Source organism: Ovis canadensis, chromosome 1 (genome assembly GCF_042477335.2).
Source record: "Ovis canadensis isolate MfBH-ARS-UI-01 breed Bighorn chromosome 1, ARS-UI_OviCan_v2, whole genome shotgun sequence".
NCBI lineage: Eukaryota > Metazoa > Chordata > Mammalia > Artiodactyla > Bovidae > Ovis > Ovis canadensis.
The window spans coordinates 97,680,871-97,686,870 of record NC_091245.1 but is presented as its reverse complement, the minus strand read 5'-3'; positions in this window follow the sequence as shown (position 1 = coordinate 97,686,870).

Below are 6,000 nucleotides of genomic sequence, written 5' to 3'. Positions count from 1 at the left end.
GTGGTAGTAGGAGAGTCCGCCTGCCAATGCAGGAGACTTCTGGCAGGTTACAGTCCATACGTTGAAAAGCGAGATACTCTTAAAGCTCTTTGCAGAGTCTCTGCATGTATGAAGCTCTTTAAGTATTCCCAGGCATTGTTTTTCCACAGCTCTGTCCTTAAATGGGCACCAGATCTCGGCACTTAGGACTGACCGGGTCCTCTTCACCCTACTGCTGTGCATTAGCCATCCATCCTGACTGGGTCAACAAACAACACTACAGAATTCAGTTCAGTTCAGTCGCTGAATTGTGTCCAACTCTTTGCGACCCCATAGACAGCAGCATGCCAGGCTTCCCTGTCGATCACCAGTTCCCGGAGTTTACTCAAACTCATGTTCATTGAGTCGGTAATGCCATCCAACCATCTCATCCTTTGTCGTCCCCTTCTCCTCCTGCCTTCTTCAGTCTTTCCCAGCATCAGGGTCTCTTCAGATGAGTCAGTTCATCACATCGTGTGGCCAAAGTATTGGAGTCTCAGCTTCAGCATCAATCCTTCCAATGAATATTCAGGATTGATTTCCTTTAGGATGGACTGATTGGATCTCCTTGTAGTCCAGGGGACTCTCAAGAGTCTTCTCCAACACCACAGTTCAAAATCATCAATTCTTTGGCGCTCAGCTTTCTGGATAGTCCAACTCTCACATCCATACATGACTACTGGAAAAACCATAGCTTTGACTAGATGGACCTTTGTTGGCAAAGTAACGTCTCTGCTTTTTAATATGCTGTCTAGGTTGGTCATAACTTTTCTCCCAAGGAGTAAGCGTCTTTTAATTTCATGGCTGCATTCACAATCTGCAGTGATTTTGGAGCCCAAAAAAAAAAAGTCTGACACTGTTTCCACTGTTTCCCCATCTATTCCCCATGAAGTGATGGGACCAGATGCCATGATCTTAGTTTTCTGAATGTTGAGTTTTAAGCCAACTTTTTCACTCTCCTCTTTCATTTTCATCAAGAGGCTCTTCAGTTCTTCTATGCTTTCTGCCATAAGGGTGGTGTCATCTGCATATCTGAGGTTATTGATGTTCCTCCCAGCAATCTTGATTCCAGCTTATGCTTCTTCCAGCCTGGCATTTTGCATGATGTACTCTGTATATAAGTTAAATAAGCAGGGTGACAATATACAGCCTTGACGTACTCCTTTCCTGATTTGGAACCAGTCTGTTGTTCCATGTCCAGTTCTAACTGTTGCTTCCTGACCTGCATACAGATTTCTCAAGAGGCAGGTCAGGTGGTCTGGTATTCCCATCTCTTGAAGAATTTTCCAGAGTTTATTGTGATCCACACAGTCAAACGCTTTGGCATAGTCAATAAAGCAGAAGTAAATGTTTTTATGGAACTCTCTTGCTTTTTCTGGAGAAGGCAATGGCACCCCACTCCAGTACTCTTGCCTGGAAACTCCCATGGATGGAGGAGCCTGGAAGGCTGCAGTCCGTGGAGTAGCTAAGAGTCGAGCACAAGTAAGCCACTTCACTTTCACTTTTCACTTTCATGCATTGGAGGAGGAAATGGCAACTCACTCCAGTGTTCTTGCCTGGAGAATCCCAGGGACGGGGGAGCCTGGTGGGCTGCCGTCTGTGGGGTCACACAGAGTCAGACATGACTGAAGCAACTTAGAAGCAGCAGCTTGCTTTTTCGATGATCCAACAGATGTTGGCAATTTGATCTCTGGTTCCTCTGCCTGTTCTAAATCCAGCTTGAACATCTGGAAGTTCACGACTCACGTACTGTTGAAGCCTGGCTTGGAGAATTTTGAGCATTACTTTACTAGCAATTGTGAATGCAATTGTGAGTGCAATTGTGAGTGCAATTGTGAGTGCAATTGTGCGCCTTTCTTTGGGATTAGAATGAAAACTGACCTTTTCCAGTCCTGTAGCCACTGCTGAGTTTTCCAAATTTGCTGACATGTTGAGTGCAGCACTTTCACAGCATCATCTTTCAGGATTTGAAACAGCTCAACTGGAATTCCATCACGTCCATCAGCTTTGTTCATAGTGATGCTTCCTAAGGCCCACTTGACTTCACATTCCAGGATGTCTGGCTCTAGGTGAGTGATCATACCATCGTGATTATCTGGGTTGTGATGATCTTTTTTGTATAGTTCTTCTGTGTATTCTTGCCACCTCTTCTTAATATCTTCTGCTTCTGTTAGGTCCATACCATTTCTGCCCTTTATTGTGCCCATCTTTGCATGAAATGTTCCCTTAGTATCTCTAATTTTCTTGAAGAGATCTCTAGACTTTCCCATTCTATTGTTTTTTTCTATTTTTTGCACTGATCACCGAGGAAGGCTTTCTTATCGCTCCTTGCTATTCTTTGGAACTCTGCATTCAAATCAGTATATCTTTTCTTTTCTTGTTTGCCTTTTGCTTCTCTTCTATTCACAACTATTTGTAAGGCCTCCTCAGACAACCATTTTGCCTTTTTGCATTTCCTTTCCTTGGGGATGGTCTTGATCCCTGCCTCCTGTACAATGTCACAAACCTCCATCCATAGTTCTTCAGGCACTCTGTCTATCAGATCTAATCCCTTGAACCTATTTGTCATTTTAGCCCTCTGCAGTTTGCGGGATCGCCAAGAAAGGAGATGATGAATGCCCTACCCACAGCAGCTACATTTTAATAGAGCCATAGGAAGCAGAAACGCAGACCTGTCATCTCCTCCCCACTCTCCAAACACCATTTATAGCAGGCATGTGGTTCCAAACTGGAGACAGTTGGGGAAGAGTCGCCTGTGCTAGTCTGCTAATATAATGCCTCCGGGTCTCTCGCGTAGGGAACTCTCTTGTTAACAACAGGTTCCCTTCATCCACCACCTCCAAGAGAATCCACTTACTCATTTTTACTCTTGTTAACCTGGGGCTCCGGCTTAGTCCCGCCCACCTATTCTTTCTTCTTTACACTTTCTCAGCTGTTTATCAGTTCAAGGACACACTTGAGTTTTCAGATTTAAACACGGACTCTCCTGCAGGATGAGGATTTGGGGTTGATGTAAGCAGTGAACAGATAGAGAAGTTCCTGGTATTAACCATGGGCACTGAATCTGGTCTGAGTCACTGAACTTGGGCTTTAAGGCTCTTTCCTTTTCTACTTGGTCAGCCAACTTTTCAATAAGGTCCTTGAAAACACCTGGTGTTTTCTGGTGAGCCTGGGGTTTTATTTCTGTTTCTAGTTAGAACTGCATTCTTTGGAACCATCTAAATTCTTAAAATAATTATTCTCCTGAATTCTTTGCTTTTAAAGTCCTGCTGCTGCTGCTGCTAAGTCGCTTCAGTTGTGTCCGACTCTATGCGACCCCATAGACGGCAGCCCACCAGGCTCCCTTGTCCCTGGGATTCTCCAGGCAAGAACACTGGAGTGGGTTGCCATTTCCTTCTCCAATGCATGAAAGTGAAAAGTGAAAGTGAAGTCGCTCAGTTGTGTCCAACTCTTAGCGACCCCATGGACTGCAGCCCACCAGGCTTCTCCATCTGTGGGATTTTCCAGGCAAGAGTACTGGAGTGGGGTGCCATTGCCTTCTCCGTTTAAAGTCCTACATATAATATTTATCTCCTGAGACCCCAGCCTAGGATAAATGCTTATTCTGGTTTTCACATGTGTAAACCCAAATATCACAGAGATGTAGCTAAGGGTATAATCCCAATTTACCACCTGGTCAGCATTCCACTCCCCCTCAAAAAAAAAAAAAAAAGGCAGTCTTTAAAAAAAATTTCAGTTATTTATTTAGCTGTGCCAGGTGGCACATGGAATCTTGCTTGCATCATCTGGGATCTTTTGTTGTGGTACACGGCATGGCCTCTCCGGTTGTGGCACACGGCTCAGTAGTTACAATGTGCAGGCTTACTTTACTCCACATGTGGGATCTTAGTTCCCTGACCAGGGATCAAACCCGCGCCCCGTGCATTGCAAGGCGGAATCTCAACCAATGGACCACCAAAAAAGTACCCCTCCCGCCCCCGCCAAACAATCTTGACATAAGATGTGATAATAACTCTCCATAACTCTTCCTTTTATTTTTTAATGTGTACACAGGTTGACTAGTTCCTTTTTCAATTGACGTTTTGAAGCCGTTAAACTGGTTTCTTTATATCAATGGCCAAAACAAATGATCATGAATAAAATCTCACAGGAAAAAAAAAGTGCATTATTTTCTCTTCAAAGTTAAATCACTTAAACTTTGGACAGACTGTGATGTAGGCAGAAGAACATGCTGGTACCATCCAAACACATAAAACACAACCATCCTGGACAGAATTTCCATTTGCGTGGACCTGACTGGAGTCAAATATTTCATGGACTGGTGTCAGTAATCTCTATAAATAACTATTGGTGTTAATGATTAAAAGAACTACTAGCAAGCCCTTTGGCAATGGGTAAAGTGTTTCTGGAAGCAGCCAGAAGAAACAAGCTTATACAGTGCAGGAGAGGGGAACAAAGTTAGCAAAAGAAGAGAATGTAGGTGAAGTCCTGGACCAGAAAGGATTTCTCTCTGAGAGTAGTCAGGAATTAAGCCAGGAACTTGGTGCAGCTGGAGTGCTGACTATAGGTCCAAAAAGAGTTGACTTGGGAGATCAGGTCCAGGAAGAGACTTAGTGAGTTTGTGGAGGGGGACTGCCCTTGGCCCCCAGGCACACAAAGCCAGCCAACGTGTAGCTCTGCAACGGGAAAACATGGAAGTGTGAAGTGTTAGTCGATCAGTCATATCTGACTCTTTGCGACCCTGTGGACTGTAGCCCACCAGGTTCCTCAGTCCATGAAATTCTCCACGCAAGAATACTGGAGTGGGTTTCCATGCCCTCCTCCAGGGGATCTTTCCCACCCAGGGATCGAACCTGCAACTCTTGCATCTCCTGAATTGGCAGACGGGTTCTTTACTGCTGATCCACCTGGGATAATTTGCCCCAGTTATACGTGCATGCACTTATTTTAACTCCTTATAGTTTCCTTGTATTTTGTTTCCCAAGGAGACACTTGTCCAGGTGTGAGCTCTGCAGCAAAGTGTTCCAGATCCAAGCCTGTCTCACTCCGCCATGTCAAAGAGAAAGAGGTAGGTAGGTTCTATACCCCCTAGAGAAAGAGGTTCTACACCCCTCTGGAGATTGTGAACCAGCCCAGTGCACATTGCCGCAAGGGCACTCAGTGGAAAAGGCAGGGAGAGGACAGACGTGGAGCAAAATTCCTCCTGCAAGAAGCTTTGAGTTTAGCTACGAAGACAGACCAATGATTTGTGCAAAACATCTCATGAACCAGTGAAAATAGTATAAAATAAAACACAAGTCTTTTGTGGTACAGTCTATCAGAACAGGCATTCACAAGGCTGGAAATACGATAGTGAAAGGAGCAAAGAATTTAGAGTAAAAAAAAAGAAACATCTGCAGAATAAAAGAATGGAGCCTCAGCCATTGAATTGAGGCCTCAAGGGGCAGATCCAGAGCCTGGATAATGTGGTGTCCCTTTAAATCAATATTGTTTAATAGAGGGGTGACAAAAGATGATGCCCATTTCCACCAGTGAAAATGAACTCTCTCTTTAGGCTCAAATGAAGGATTTATTATTTGCATGAAATATAACAGAATATTTTACTTATTTGGAATTGTCTTTTGTTTCACAGTTTTTCCAGCATTTAGAACTGGAAAGCATTAGTCACTCACACTTAGCCATGAGCAGAGAAAACTTACTCGGATCTAGTTACACAGACTTGTTCAAGATATGGTTCTAAGAAAATATTTTTCTTAAATCACTGGAAGGGTCGCATAGTATGTGAAAAGCGACTGTTATTTTTAATCTAAATATTTAATTAACTCCATTAGCATTCCAGACATTAGCAAGAATGTACTCATGTATCACTTGTATAATCTATAATGTGAATATATGTATATATGTAAGTGCTTTAAAGTTTTCTTTCCAGTACTTATTTATTGGCTTCACACCAATAAAACATTTACTACATTTCTGCAGCTT